Source organism: Eubalaena glacialis, chromosome 6 (assembly GCF_028564815.1).
Source record: "Eubalaena glacialis isolate mEubGla1 chromosome 6, mEubGla1.1.hap2.+ XY, whole genome shotgun sequence".
NCBI lineage: Eukaryota > Metazoa > Chordata > Mammalia > Artiodactyla > Balaenidae > Eubalaena > Eubalaena glacialis.
In genome coordinates, this window is record NC_083721.1 from 49,723,421 (window position 1) to 49,739,282 (window position 15,862).

Here is a 15,862-nt window from a genome sequence, read left to right on the forward strand (position 1 = left end):
GATGTACCCTGCATCTGAATACCTGAATAGACAAAGAATCATCCCAAAATTGAGGTGGTGGAATTGGGAGCAACTGTAGACTTGGGGTTTCCTGCATGCGACTGACCAGTTCCTGATTTTTATGTTTATCTTAGTTCAGTTTTTAGCGCTTGTTATCATTGGTGGATTTGTTTATTGTTTTGGTTGCTCTCTTCCTTTTTTTTTTCTTTTTCTTTATTACTTTTTTATTTTTTATTTTAATAACTTTATTTTATTTTATTTTTCCTTTCTTTCCTTTTTTTTCTCCCTTTTCTTCTGAGCCGTGTGGCTGACAGGGTCTTGGTGCTCCAGCCAGCTGTCAGGCCTGGGCTTCTGAGGTGGAAGAGCGGAGTTCAGGACATGGGACTACCAGAGACCTCCCGGCGCCACATAATATCAATCGGTGAGAGCTCTCCCAGAGATCTCCATCTCAACGCTAAGACCCAGCTCCACTCAACAACCAGCAAGCTACAGTGCTGGACACCCCATACCAAACAGCAAGACAGGAACACAACCACATCCATTAACAGAGAGGATGCCTAAAATCAGAGTAAGTTCACAGACACCCCCAAAAACACCACTGGACGCAATCCTGCCCACCAGAAAGACAAGATCCACCCTCATCCACCAGAACATAGGCACCCATCCCCTCCACCAGGAAGCCTACACAACCCAATGAACGAACCTTACCCACTGGGGGCAGAAACCAAAAACAACGGGAAGTATGAACCTGCAGTCTGTGAAAAGGAGACCCTAAACACAGTAAGTTAAGCAAAATGAGAAGACAGAGAAATACGCAGCAGATGAAGAAGCAAGGCAAAAACCCACCAGACCTAGCAAATGAAGAGTAAATAGGCAGTCTACCTGAAAAAGAATTCAGAGTAATGACAGTAAAGATGATCCAAAATCTTGGAAATAGAATGGACAAAATACAAGAAACGTTTAACAAGGATCTAGAAGAACTAAAGAGCAAACAAACAGTGATGAACAAAACAATAAATGAAATTAAAAATTCTCTAGAAGGGATCAATAGCAGAATAACTGAGGCAGAAGAACGGATAAGTGACCTGGAAGATAAAAGAGTGGAAATAACGACCACAAAGCAGAATAAAGAAAAAAGAATGAAAACAATTGAGGACAGTCTCAGAGACCTCTGGGGCACATTAAATGCATGAACATTCGAATTATAGGGGTCCAAGAAAAAGGGACTGAGAAAATATTTGAAGAGATTATAGTTGAAAACTTCCCTAACATGGGAAAGGAAATAGTCAATCAAGTCCAGGAAGCGCAGAGAGTACCATACAGGATAAACCCAAGGAGAAACATGCCGAGACACATAGTAATCAAACTGGCAAAAATTAAAGACAAAGAAAAAATATTGAAAGCAGCAAGGGAAAAGCAACAAATGACATACAAGGGAACTCCTATAACGTTAACAGATCATTCAGCAGAAACTCTGCAGGCCAGAAGGGAGTGGCACGACATATTTAAAGTGATGAAAGGGAAAAACCTACAACCAAGATTACTCTACCCAGCAAGGATCTCATTCAGATTCAATGGAGAAATTACAACCTTTACAGAAAGCAAAAGCTAAGAGAATTCAGCACCACCAAACCAGCTTTACAACATATGATAGAGAAACTTCTCTACACAGGAAACACAAGAGAAGGAAAAGACCTACAATAACAAACCCAAAACAATTAAGAAAATGGTAATAGGAACATACATATCGATAATTACCTTAAATGTAAATGGACTAAATGTTCCAACCAAAAGACATAGAGTGGCTGAATGGATACAAAAACAATACCCATATATATGCTATTTACAAGAGACCCACTTCAGACCTAGGGACAAATACAGACTGAAACTGAGGGGATGGAAATAGGTATTCCATGCGTATGGAAATCAAAAGAAAGCTGGAGTAGCAATTCTCATATCAGACAAAATAGACTAAAATAAAGACCATTACAAGAGACAAAGAAGGACAGTACATAATGATCAAGGGATCAATACAAGAAGAAGATATAACAATTGTAAATATTTATGCACCCAACATAGGAGCACCTCAATATGTAAGGCAAATGTTAACAGACATTAAAGGGGAAATCGACAGTAACACAATCATAGTAGGGGACAAACACCCCACTTTCACCAATGGACAGATCATCAAAAATGAAAATAAATAAGCTGTAATAAACACAAGCTTTAAATGACACATTAAACAAGATGGACTTGACTGATATTTTTAGGACATTCCATCCAAAAACAACAGAATACATTTTCTTCTCAAATGCTCATAGAACATTCTCCAGGATAGATCATATCTTGGGCCACAAATCAAGCCTTGGTAAATGTAAGAAAATTGAAATCGTATCAAGTATCTTTTCCGACCACAATGCTATGAGACTAGATATCAATTACAGGAAAAAAACTGAAAAAAAATAAAAACACATGGAGGCTAAACAATATGCTACTAAATAACCAAGAGATCACTGAAGAAATCAAAGAGGAAATCAAAACATACCTAGAAACAAATGACAATGAAAAAACGATGACCCAAAACCTATGGGATGCAGCAAAAGCAGTTCTGAGAGGGAAGTTTATAGCAATACAAACCTACCTCAAGAAACAAAAAACATCTCAAATAAACAATAAACCTAACCTTACACCTAAAGCAATTAGAGAAAGAAGAACAAAAAACCCCCAAATTTAGCAGAAGGAAAGAAATCATAAAGACCAGATCAGAAATAAATAAAAAAAAGAAATGAAGAAAACGATAGCAAAGATCAATAAAGCTAAAAGCTGGTTCTTTGAGAAGATAAACAAACTTTATAGACCATTAGCCAGGCTCATCAAGAAAAAAAGGGAGAAGACTCAAATCAATAGAATTAGAAATGAAAAAGGAGAAGTAACAACTGACACTGCAGAAGTACAAAGGATCATGAGAGAATACTACAAGCAACTATATGCCAATAAAATGGACAACCTGGAAGAAATGGACAAATTCTTAGAAAAGCACAACCTTCTGAGACTGAACCAGGAAGAAATAGAAAGTATAAACGGACCAATCAGAAGCACTGACATTGAAACTGTGATTAAAAATCTTCCAATAAACAAAAGCCCAGGACCAGATGGCTTCACAGGTGAATTCTATCAAACATTGAGAGAAGAACTAACACCTATTCTTCTCAAACTCTTCCAAATACAACAGAGGGAGGAATATGTCCAAACTCATTATACAAGACTACCATCAACCTGATACCAAAACCAGACAAAGATGTCACAGTAACGAAAACTACAGACCAATATCACTGATGAACATAGATGCAAAAATCCCCAACAAAGTACTAGCAAACAGAATCCAACAGCACATTAAAAGGCTAATACACCATGATCAAGTGGAGTTTATCCCAGGAATGCAAGGATTCTTCAGTATATGCAAATCAATCAACGTGATACACCATATTAACAGACTGAAGGATAAAAACCATATGATCATCTCAATAGATGCAAAAAAAGGTTTGACAAATTTCAACACCCATTTATGATAAAAACTCTCCAGAAAGTAGGCATAGAGGGAACTTACCTCAACATAATAAAGGTCATATATGACAAACCCACAGCCAACATCATTCTCAATGGTGAAAAACTGCAACCATTTCCACTAAGATGAGGATCAAGACAAGGTTGCCCACTCTCACCACTACTATTCAACATAGTTTTGGAAGTTTTAGCCACAGCAATCAGAGAAGAAAAAGAAATAAAAGGAATCCAAATCAGAAAAGAAGAATTAAAAATGTCACTGCTTGCAGATGACATGATACTATACATAGAGAATCCTCAAGATGCTACCAGAAAACTACTAGAGCTAATCAATGAATTTGGTAAAGTAGCAGGATACAAAATTAATGCACAGAAATCTCTTGCATTTCTATACACTATTGATGAAAAAATCTAAAAGAGAAATTAAGGAAACACTCCCAGTTACCATTGCAAGAAAAAGAATAAACTACCTAGGAATAAACCTACCTAAGGAGACAAAAGACCTGTATGCAGAAAATTATAAGACACTGATGAAAGAGTTAAATTAAAGATGATACAAACAGATGGAGAGATATACCATGTTCTTGGATTGGAAGTATCAACATTGTGAAAATGACTACACTACCCAAAGCAATCTACAGATTCAATGCAATCCCTATCAAACTACCGATGGCATTTTTCACAGAACTAGAACAATTTCACAATTTGTATGGAAACACAAAAGACCCCGAGTAGCCAAAGCAATCCTGAGAAAGAAAAACGGAGCTGGAGGAATCAGGCTCCCGGACTTCAGACTATACTACAAAGCTACAGTAATCAACACAGTATGGTACTGGCATAAAAACATAAATATAGATCAATGGAACAGGATAGGCAGCCCAGAAATAAATCCATGCACATACGGTCACCTCATCTTTGACAAAATTGGAAAGGATATAAAATGGAGAAAAGACAGCATCTTCAATAAGTGGTGCTGGGACAACTGGACAGCAGCATGTAAAAGTATGATATTAGAACACTCCCTAACACCATATACAAAAATAAACTCAAAATGGATTAAAGCCCTAAATGGAAGGCCAGACACTATAAAACTCTTAGAGGAAAACATAGGCAGAACACACTATGAGATAAATCACAGCAAGATCCTTCTTGACCTACCTCCTAGAAAAACGGAAATAAAAACAAAAATAAACAAATGGGACCTAGTGAAACTTAAAAGTTTTGCACAGCAAAGGAAACCATAAACAAGATGAAAAGGCAACCCTCAGAATGGGAGAAAATATTTGCAAATGAAGCAACTGACAAAGGATTAATCTCCAAAATAATCTTGTATATTTATACAAGCAGCTCATGCAGCTCAATATCAAAAAAACAAACAACCCAATCCAAAAATGGGTAGAAGACCTAAACAGACATTTCTCCAAAGAAGATATACAGATGGCCAAGAAACACATGAAAGGACGCTCAACATCACTAATCATTAGAGAAAGGCAAATCAAAACTACAATGAGGCATCACCTCACACCGGTCAGAATGGCCATCATCAAAAAATCTACAAACAATAAATGCTAGAGAGGGTGTGGAGAAAAGGGAACCCTCCTACACTGTTGGTGGGAATGTAAATTGATACAGCCACTATGGAGAACAGAATGGAGGTTCCTTAAAAAACTAAAAATAGAACTACTGGGCTTCCCTGGTGGCACAGTGGTTGAGGATCCACCTGCCAAAGCAGGGGACACAGGTTCGAGCCCTGGTCCGGGAAGATCCCACATGCTGTGGAGCAACTAAGCCCATGCACCACAACTATTGAGTATGCCTTCTAGAGCGCGCAAGCCACAACTACTGAAGCCCACGCACCTAGAGCCTGTGCTTCGCAACAAGGGAAGCCACCGCAATCAGAAGCCTACGCACCGCAACGAAGAGTAGCCCCTGCTCACCACAACTAGAGAAAAGCCTGCACGCAGCAATGAAGACCCAGTGCAGCCACAAATAAATTAATTAATTAATTACAAAAGAACTACCATATGACCCAGCAATCCCACTACTGGGCATATACCCTGAGAAAACCATAATTCAAAAAGAGACATGTGGATTGGTTCAAGATGGTGGAGTAGAAGGACATGCTCTCACTCCCTCTTGTGAGAGCACCAGAATCACAACTAACTGCTGGACAATCATCGACAGGAAGACACTGGAACTCACCAAAAAAGATACCCCACATCCAAAGACAAAGGAGGAGCCACAATGAGACGGTAGGAGGGGAACAATCACAATAAAATCAAATCCCATAACTGCTGGGTCAGTGACTCACAAACCAGAGAACACTTATACCACAGAAACCCACCCAGTGGTGTGAAGGTTCTGAGCCCCACGTCAGGCTTCCCAACCTGTGGGTCTGGACATGGGAGGAGGAATTCCTAGAGAATCAGACTTTGAAGGGTAGCGGGATTTGACTGCAGGACTTTGACACGACTGGGGAAAAAGAGACTCCACTCTTGGAGGGCACACACAAAGTAGTGTGTGCATCGGGACCAAGGGGAAGGAGCAGTGACCCCATAGGAGACTGAACCAGACCTACCTGCTAGTGTTGCAGGGTCTCCTGCAAAGGCGGGGGGTGGCTGTGGCTCACCGTGGGGACAAGGACACTGGCAGCAGAAGTTCTGGGAAGTACTCCTTGGCATGAGCCCTCCCAGAGTCCACCACTAGCCCAGCCAAAGGGCCCTGGTAGGCTTCAGAGCTGGGTTGCCTCAGGCCAAACATCCAACAGGGAGGGGATCCAGCCCCACCCATCAGCAGACAAGCAGATTAAAGTTTTACTGAGCTCTGCCCACCAGTGCAACACCCAGCTCTATCCACCACCAGTCCCTCCCATCAGGAAACTTGCTCAAGCCTCTTAGATAGCCTCATCCACCAGAGGGCAGACAGGAGAAGCAAGAAGAACTACAATCCTGCAGACTGTGGAACAAAAAACACATTTACAGAAAGATAGACAGGATGAAAAGGTAGAGGGCTATTTACCAGATGAAGTAACAAGATAAAACCCCAGAAAAACAACTAAATGAACTGGAGATAGGTTCCAGAAGAACCAGATACCAGAAGGTATCTGGAAGATACCTTCCAGAAAAAGAATTCAGAATAATGATAGTGAAGATGATTCAGGACCTCGGAAAAAGAAGGGAGGCAAAGACCAAGAAGATGCAAGAAATGTTTAACAAAGACCTAGAAGAATTAAAGAACAAACAAACAGAGATGAACAATACAATAACTGAAATGAAAACTACACTGGAAGGAATCAATAGCAGAATAACTGAGGCAGAAGAACAGATAAGTGACCTGGAAGACAGAATGGTGGAACTCACTGCTGTGGAACAGAATAAAGAAAAAAGAATGAAAAGAAAAGAAGAGAGCCTAAGAGACCTCTGGAACTACATTAAACACAACAACATTTGCATTATAGGGGTTCCAGAAGGAGAAGAGAGAGAGAAAGGACCTGAGAAAATATTTGAAGAGATTATCATTGAAAACTTCTCTAACATGGGAAAGGAAATAGCCACCCAAGTCCAGGAAGCACAGAGAGTCCCATACAGGATAAACCCAAGGAGAAACACGCCAAGACACATAGTAATCAAATTGGCAAAAATTAAAGACAAAGTAAAATTATTGAAAGCAGCAAGGGAAAAATGACAAATAACATACAAGGGAACTCCCATAAGGTTTACAGCTGATTTCTCAGCAGAAACTCTACAAGCCAGAAGGGAGTGGCAGGACATATTCAAAGTGATGAAAGGGAAGAACCTACGGCCAAGATTACCCAGCAAGGATCTCATTCAGATTCAATGGAGAAATCAAAAGCTTTACAGACAAGCAAAAGCTAAGAGAGTTCAGCACAACCAAACCTGCAAACAAATGCTACAACACATGCTAAAGGAACTTCTCTAAGTGGGAAACACAAGAGAAGAAAAGAACCTACAATAACAAATGCAAAACCATTAAGAAAATGGTAATAGGAACATACTTATCAATAATTACCTTAAACCTGAATGGATTAAATGCTCCAACCAAAAGACACAGGCTCACTGAATGGATACAAAAACAAGACCCATATATATGCTGTCTACAAGAGACCCACTTTAGACCTAGGGACACATACAGACTGAAAGTGAGGGGATGGAAAAAGATATTCCATGCAAATGGAAATCAAAAGAAAGCTGGAATAGTAATACTCATATCAGATAAAATAGACATTAAAATAAAGAATGTTACAAGAGACAAGGAAGGACACTACATAATGATCAAGGATCAATCCAAAAAGAAGATATAACAATTATAAATATATATGCACCCAATATAGGAGCACATCAATACACAAGGCAACTGTTAACAGGTGTAAAAGAGGAAATCGACAGTAACACAATAATAGTGGGGGACTTTAACACCTCACTTACACCAATGGACAGATCATCCAAAATGAAAATAAATAAGGAAACAGAGCTTTAAATGACACAATAGACCAGATAGATTTAATTGATATTTATAGGACATTCCATCCAAAAACATCACATTACACTTTCTTCTCAAGTGCGCACGGAACACTCTCTAGGACAGATCACATCTTGGGTCACAAATCAAGCCTAAGTAAATTTAGGAAAATTGAAATCATATCAAGCATCTTTTCTGACCACAACGCTATGAGATTAGAAATCAGTTACAGGGAAAAAACGTAAAATACACAAACACATGGAGGCTAAACAATACGTTACTAAATAACCAAGAGATCACTAAAGAAATCAAAGAGGAAATCAAAAAATACCTAGAGACAAATGACAATGAAAACACAACGATCCAAAACCTATGGGATGCAGCAAAAGCAGTTCTAAGAGGGAAGTTTATAGCAATACAAGCCTACCTCAAGAAGCAAGAAAAATCTTTATTAAACAATCTAACCTTACAGCTAAAGGAACTAGAGAAAGAAGAACAAACAAAACCCAAAGTTAGTAGAAGGAAAGAAATCATAAAGATCAGAGCAGAAATAAATGAAATAGAAACAAAGAAAACAATAGCAAAGATCAATAAAACGGAAAGCTGGTTCTCTGAGAAGATAAAAAAAATTGATAAGCCATTAGCCAGACTCATCAAGAAAAAGAGGGAGAGGACTCAAATCAATAAAATCAGAAATGAAAAAGGAGAAGTTACAACAGACACCGCAGAAATACAAAGCATCTTAAGAGACTACTACAAGCAACTCGATGCCAATAAAATGGACAACCTGGAAGAAATGGACAAATTCTTAGAAAGGTATAACCTTCCAAGACTGAAACAGGAAGAAATAGAAAATATGAACAGACCAACCACAAGTAATGAAATTGAAACTGTGATTAAAAATCTTCCAACAAACAAAAGTCCAGGACCAGATGGCTTCACAGGTGAATTCTATCAAACATTTACAGAAGAGCTAACACCCATCCTTCTCAAACTCTTCTAAAAAATTGCAGAGGAAGGAACACTCCAAAAATCATTCTATGAGGCCACCATCACCCTGATACCAAAACCAGACAAAGATACTACAAAAAAAGACAATTACAGACCAATATCACTGATGAATATAGATGCAAAAATCCTCAACAAATACTAGGAAACAGAAGCCATCAACACATTAAAAGGATCATACACCACGATCAAGTGGGATTTATCCCAGGGATGCAAGGATTCTTCAATATATGCAAATCAATCAATGTGATACACCATATTAACAAATTGAAGAATAAAAACCATATGATCATCTCAATAGATGCAGAAAAAGCTTCTAAGAAAATTCAACACCCATTTATGATAAAAACTCTCCAGAAAGTGGGCATAGAGGGAACCTACCTCAACATAATAAAGGTCATATACGACAAACCCACAGCAAACATCATTCTCAAAGGTGAAAAACTGAAAGCATTTCCTCTAAGATCAGGAACAAGACAAGGATGTCCATTCTCACCACTATTATTCAACATAGTTTTGGAAGTCCTAGCCATGGCAATCAGAGAAGAAAAAGAAATAAAAGGACAATAAAATACAAATTGGAAAAAAAGAAGTAAAACTGTCACTGTTTGCAGATGACATGATACTATACATAGAGAATCCGAAAGATACCACCAGAAAACTACTAGAGCTAATCAATGAATTTGGTAATGTTGCAGGATACAAAATTAATGCACAGAAATCTCCTGCATTCTTATACACTAATGATGAAAAATCTGAAAGAGAAATTAAGGAAACACTCCCATTTACCATTGCAAGAAAAAGAATAAAATACCTAGGAATAAACCTACCTAGGGAGACAAAAGACCTGTATGCAGAAAACTATAAGATACTGATGAAAGAAATTAAAGATGATACAAACAGATGGAGAGATATACCATATTCTTGGATTGGAAGAATCAATATTGTGAAAATGACTATACTACCCAAAGCAACCTACAGATTCAATGCAATCCCTATCAAACTACCAATGGCATTTTTCACAGAACTAGAACAAAAAATTTCACAATTTGTATGGAGACACAAAAGACTCCAAATAGCCAAAGCCATCTTGAGGGAAAAAAATGGAGCTGGAGGAATCAGACTCCCTGACTTCAGAGTATACTACAAAGCTACAGTAATCAAGACAATATGGTACTGGCACAAAAACAGAAATATAGATAAATGGAACAGGATAGAAAGCCCAGAGATAAACCCACACACATATGGTTACCTTATCTTTGATAAAGGAGGCAAGAATATACAGTGGAGAAAAGACAGTCTCTTCAATAAGTGGTGCTGGGAAAACTGGACAGCTACATGTAAAAGAATGAAATTAGAACACTCCCTAACACCATACACAAAAATAAACTCAAAATCGATTACAGACCTAAACGTAAGACCAGACACTATAAACCTTAGAGGAAAACATAGGAAGAACGCTCTTTGACATAAATCACAGCAAGATCTTTTTTGATCCACCTCCTAGAGTAATGGAAATAAAAACAAAAATAAACAAGTGGGACCTAATGAAACTGAAAAGCTTTTGCACAGCAAAGGAAACTACAAACAAGACGAAAAGACAACCCTCAGAATGGGAGAAAATATTTGCAAATGAATCAATGGACAAAGGATTAATCTCCAAAATATATAAACAGCTCATGCAGCTCAATATTAAAAAAACAAACAACCCAATCCAAAAATGGGCAGAAGACCTAAATAGACATTTCTCCAAAGAAGACATACAGATGGCCAAGAAGCACATGAAAAGCTGGTCAACATCACTAATTATTAGAGAAATGCAAATCAAAACTACAATGAGGTATCACCTCACACCAGTTAGAATGGGCATCATCAGAAAATCTACAATCAACAAATGCTGGAGAGGGTGTGAGAAAAGGGAACTCTCTTGCACTGTTGGTGGGAATGTAAATTGATACAGCCACTATGGAGAATAGTATGGAGGTTCCTTAAAAAACTAAAAATAGAATTACCATATGACCCAGTAATCCCACTACTGGGCATATATCCAGAGAAAACCATAATGCAAAAAGACACATGCACCCCAATGTTCATTGCAGAACTATTTACAATAGCCAGGACATGGAAGCAACCTAAATGCCCATCGACAGGCGAATGGATAAAGAAGATGTGGTACATATATACAATGGAATATTACTCAGCCATAAAAAGGAACGAAATTGGGTCATTTTTAGAGATGTGGATGGATCTAGAGACTGTCATACAGAGTGAATTAAGTCAGAAAGAGAAAAACAAATATCGTATATTCACGCATATATGTGGAACCTAGAAAAATGGTACAGATGAACCGGTTTGCAGGGCAGAAATTGAGACACAGATGTAGAGAACAAATGCATTGACACCAAGGGGGGAAAGTGGTGTGGGGGGGATGGTGGTGTGATGAATCGGGAAATTGGGATTGACATGTATACACTGATGTGTATAAAATGGATAACTAATAAGAACCTGCTGTATAAAAAATAAATTAAATTAAATTAAAAAAAAAAAAAGAGAGAGACATGTACCACAATATTCACTGCAGCACTATTTACAGTACCCAGGACACAGAAGCATCCTAAGTGTCCAGTGACAGATGAATGGATAAAGAAGATGTGGCACATATATACAGTGGAATGTTACCCAGCCATAAAAAGAAATGAAATTGAACTCTTTGTAGTGAAGTGGGTGGACCTAGAATCTGTCATACGGAGTGAAATAAGTCAGAAAGAGAAAAACAAATACCGTATGCTAACACATATATATGGAATCTAAAAAAAAAAAAAAAAAAATCGTTCTGATGAACCTAGGGGCAGGACAGGAATAAAGACACAGACGTAGAGAATGGACTTGAGGACACGAGGAGGGGGAAGGGTAAGCTGGGACGAAGTGAGAGAGTGGCATGGACATATATACACTACCAAATGTAAAATAGATAGCTAGTGGGAAGCAACCACATAGCACAGGGAGACCAGCTCAGTGCTTTGTGACCACCTAGAGGGGTAGGATAGGGAGGGTGGGAGGGAGACGCAAGAGGGAGGGCATATGGGAATATAAGTATATGTATAGCTGATTCACTTTGTTATACAGCAGAAATTAACACAACAATGTAAAGCAATTATACTGCAATAAAGATTTTTTTTTTAATTTTTTAAATTAAAATAAATAAATAAAAATAAAGAAGAATGACCTCATGTGTATTCTTTTTTATCATTCGGCAAATATATACCGAATTCCTGCTGTGTGTAAGGCATTGTGATAAGAGCTGGGGATACAACAGGGAGCCAGTCAGGCATGAGGAGTTGCCCAGGTAGTAAAGGATTTATCTGGAGAGCTCAGAAAACACGATACACTCTCCCATGCCCAGCATGGGTTTGAGCTGGGTAAACACACTTACCCTTCAGATTCTTGCTGGAGCCATGACATTGAAGTACCCACACACCCCAGGCCCAGATCCACCACAGCGCTGGCTTAAAGAAACTCCTCTGGCACCATAGATCGCCATCAATGACCGAGGTCCCTTTCCAAGTTTTCAAGGGTGACAGCTTCAGTTTCAAATCAGATAAGGCCATCCAGTGGGACATTTTTAGGGGAGTTTTATTTGTCACACTGCAATTTTCTGAAGGACTTGCCTCACTGTTAAGATAATATCTGGTAAGTGTGTTACTGTCTTCAGAAGAAAAGTATAAATATAAATACCAAACTCCTGGTGTGGTTTTTTTCTCTTTGTCGATATTCTAACTCTTTGAGTTGCCGTTCTTAGACTCTTTTGATTTGCAGCATCCTGCATTCTTGCCATTGGTATGTAATCTGTCTGCAGAGCTGGGGCAGGGGGGGCACATTTTGCCATAAGGCAGGGGTCTGAATGCTGCATTCCTTCCAGTTGCATGATTGGATGAGGAGCAGACTGGATATGGGGAGTTACATGTAGCTGAAACATTGTCTCATGACATATAATTTTCCCTCAGGGAGAGTAGCACAGGCCCAGCATAATGGTAGTGGGATTCTGGGGTCCAGGCCTTTATCGTGTTAATAAGTGACAAAGCCTAAGGTGAGTTCAAATCCCAGGAGATGGATCAAAACCAGGAAAGCATCACAAAAAGACAAATATTATATGATTCCATTTATATGAGGTACCTAGAGGTGTCAAATTCACAAAGACAGAAAGTAGAGAGGTGATTGCCAGGGGCTGAGGCGGGTGGGGGAGTGGGGAGTTATTGTTTAATGGGTAGAGTTTCTGTTCTGCAAGATGAAAGGAGTTCTGGAGAGCGGTTGCACAGCAATATGAACGTACTTATCACAGATGAACGGTACTCCTAAAAATAGTTAAGATGGTAAATTTTACATTATATATGTTTTACTACAATTGAAAAACAAAACAAAACAGGAAAGCTAAGTCTACTGATCAAAAATGTTTAGTAAAGACAAAAATGGATAGCAAAGCCCCGAAACAGACAGGATTAGGACAGACATTGGCTCAGAGCAGGGGCTGCAGGGAAGGGACAGTGTCCAGGACTGTTTTTGACATCAGAGTTTTATATTCAAAATTTGCTTTTGTTAGAAGCTGACTATGCAATGCCATCTGGTTGTTCTGGTTTAGAGGCAGGTGAGTCATGGCTCACCAGTCATGGTGAGCCTATCAGACAGTAGTAAACACCTCCCAGATGGAACTAGACAGCAGAGGCATATACCTCAGAGATACAGGGTCCTGAACCTTTAGATCCAGCTTAAGAAAGGGGCAAAACTTTTCAAATTGTACCTAACATATTGTCCCTTTGGACCTCACCAAATTGGGCAAAAGCCTCAGAAAGAAAAGCATTCCTTCCCTGGTTAATGGCCTTCGGGAAGCAGCAAGAGGAGAAGGAAAGGGTTCAGATGGCGTGGCAAAAAGAATCAAAGAAAAATATTGAGGGTTATAATGTCCCATAAAAATTTTACTACTCGTTTAGAAAGTCTTTGTAATGTTCGCAATTTTGCCACTCAAAAATAATCTGGTCACTCCAAATTTAGACCAGATGAGATTTTCAGGCTGCAACCCATAATATCACATTCCAAAGGGCCAGATTCAAATTTCCAACTGCCCGAGGGCTATTCACACTTAGTCGTGCCCTCTGAACTTCAAGCTCAATTTGCAAAGTTGAAGACAGACCAAACATGCTTTTCCTTTGAGTCCCCTTTCTCAGTAATGGCACCAGCATCCTCAGAGTCACCCAGGCGTGAACTATTAGAGTCAAAGGAATTCTCCTCAACCCACACCAATTTGGTTACCAAAGCCCTTCAACTATGCTTCAGTGAGATTTGCTCCCCCCCCCATCTCCTCCTATCCCCTGCCTCCGCCACTGCCCTAATCTGGCTCTTAAAATTAATCTTTTGCTTGGTGTGTTGCTAAAGCTTCCTAACTGGTCCCAGCTTAGACTCTTGCTTTCCACTCCAACTTTAAAATAGCCACCTGGGTTACATGCTTATATTCCCTCTTTAAATGCCTTCAGTGGCCCCCGAGTGTTCACAGACCAAAGTGAAAACTCCTCAGCCTCAATTTCAGGCTCCCACACAACCTTTCTAAACCCCCCCCTTAGCCCTATCACTCACCATGTCTCTTTAGGTACCTATGTTGTGCCATATCCAGCTAGTCACGATTACCCAAACGTGTTAGGAAATTTTACATGTCCATACTTTAAGTTGTTCCCTCAACTAGAAAGCCCTTATTATCTTCCCCATCTTTTTCACTTGTTGAAATTTTACCCACCTTTTGCAATTCAGCCCAAATACCATCTCTTCTATAAAACTTACCATATGTTGGGGCTTCCCTGGTGGCGCAGTGGTTGAGAATCTGCCTGCCAATGCAGGGGACACGGGTTCGAGCCCTGGTCTGGGAAGATCCCACATGCCGCGGAGCAACTAGGCCCGTGAGCCACAACTACTGAGCCTGCGCGTCTGGAGCTGGAGCCTGTGCTCCGCAACAAGAGAGGCCGTGATAGTGAAAGGCTGGCGCACCGCGATGAAGAGTGGCCCCCGCTTGCCACAACTAGAGAAAGCCCTCGCACAGAAACGAAGACCCAACACAGCCAAAAATTAATTAATTAATTAATTAATTAATTATTTAAAAAAACAAACAAAAAAAACTTACCATATGTCTTTCCATTAGAATGAATCATTTCTTGTTCACACTCAACTGTTATTAAATACCTAATACTATGCGTTGGGTATCAAGCCACAGATCCTGTTCCCAGAAAGCTTACAGTGAGCTATAAAAACATATACTCTAATCTCTATGCTATTCTTGCCTATACTTTTATTTACATTTATTTACATTTATTAACATTTTATCTTCCCAGCAAAATCATAAATTTTCTAATGGTAGAACTCATGTCTCATTAATCTCTTTAACCACCATTGATTGACCTAGTATTAGTGTTCTGATGTTAGCAGGAGCTCAATAAAAGTCAATTAAATGAATGATAAAAATAAGTAAATAAACACCTGTAATAATTCATCTTACCATGCCAATTTACTGTATCATTACATTCTGGCCTTTAAAAGCAACAAAACAAATATTTTCACCTCTGGGTTTCATCCTCAACCAGGAACTCAAAGTTACTCATTTTCACATTTTTAAAATCCAGTGTATTTGCCAAGTTATATTTGAAATCCAGGCAGGCATATATGCATCCCAAAATTTCATGTACCTTCCTAAAAGGTCCTTTTTATTTTTTAACAGCAGTGCTAGTGGATTTATTTGCCAGCTAGAGAATATTATATGTATACATGTGTTGTG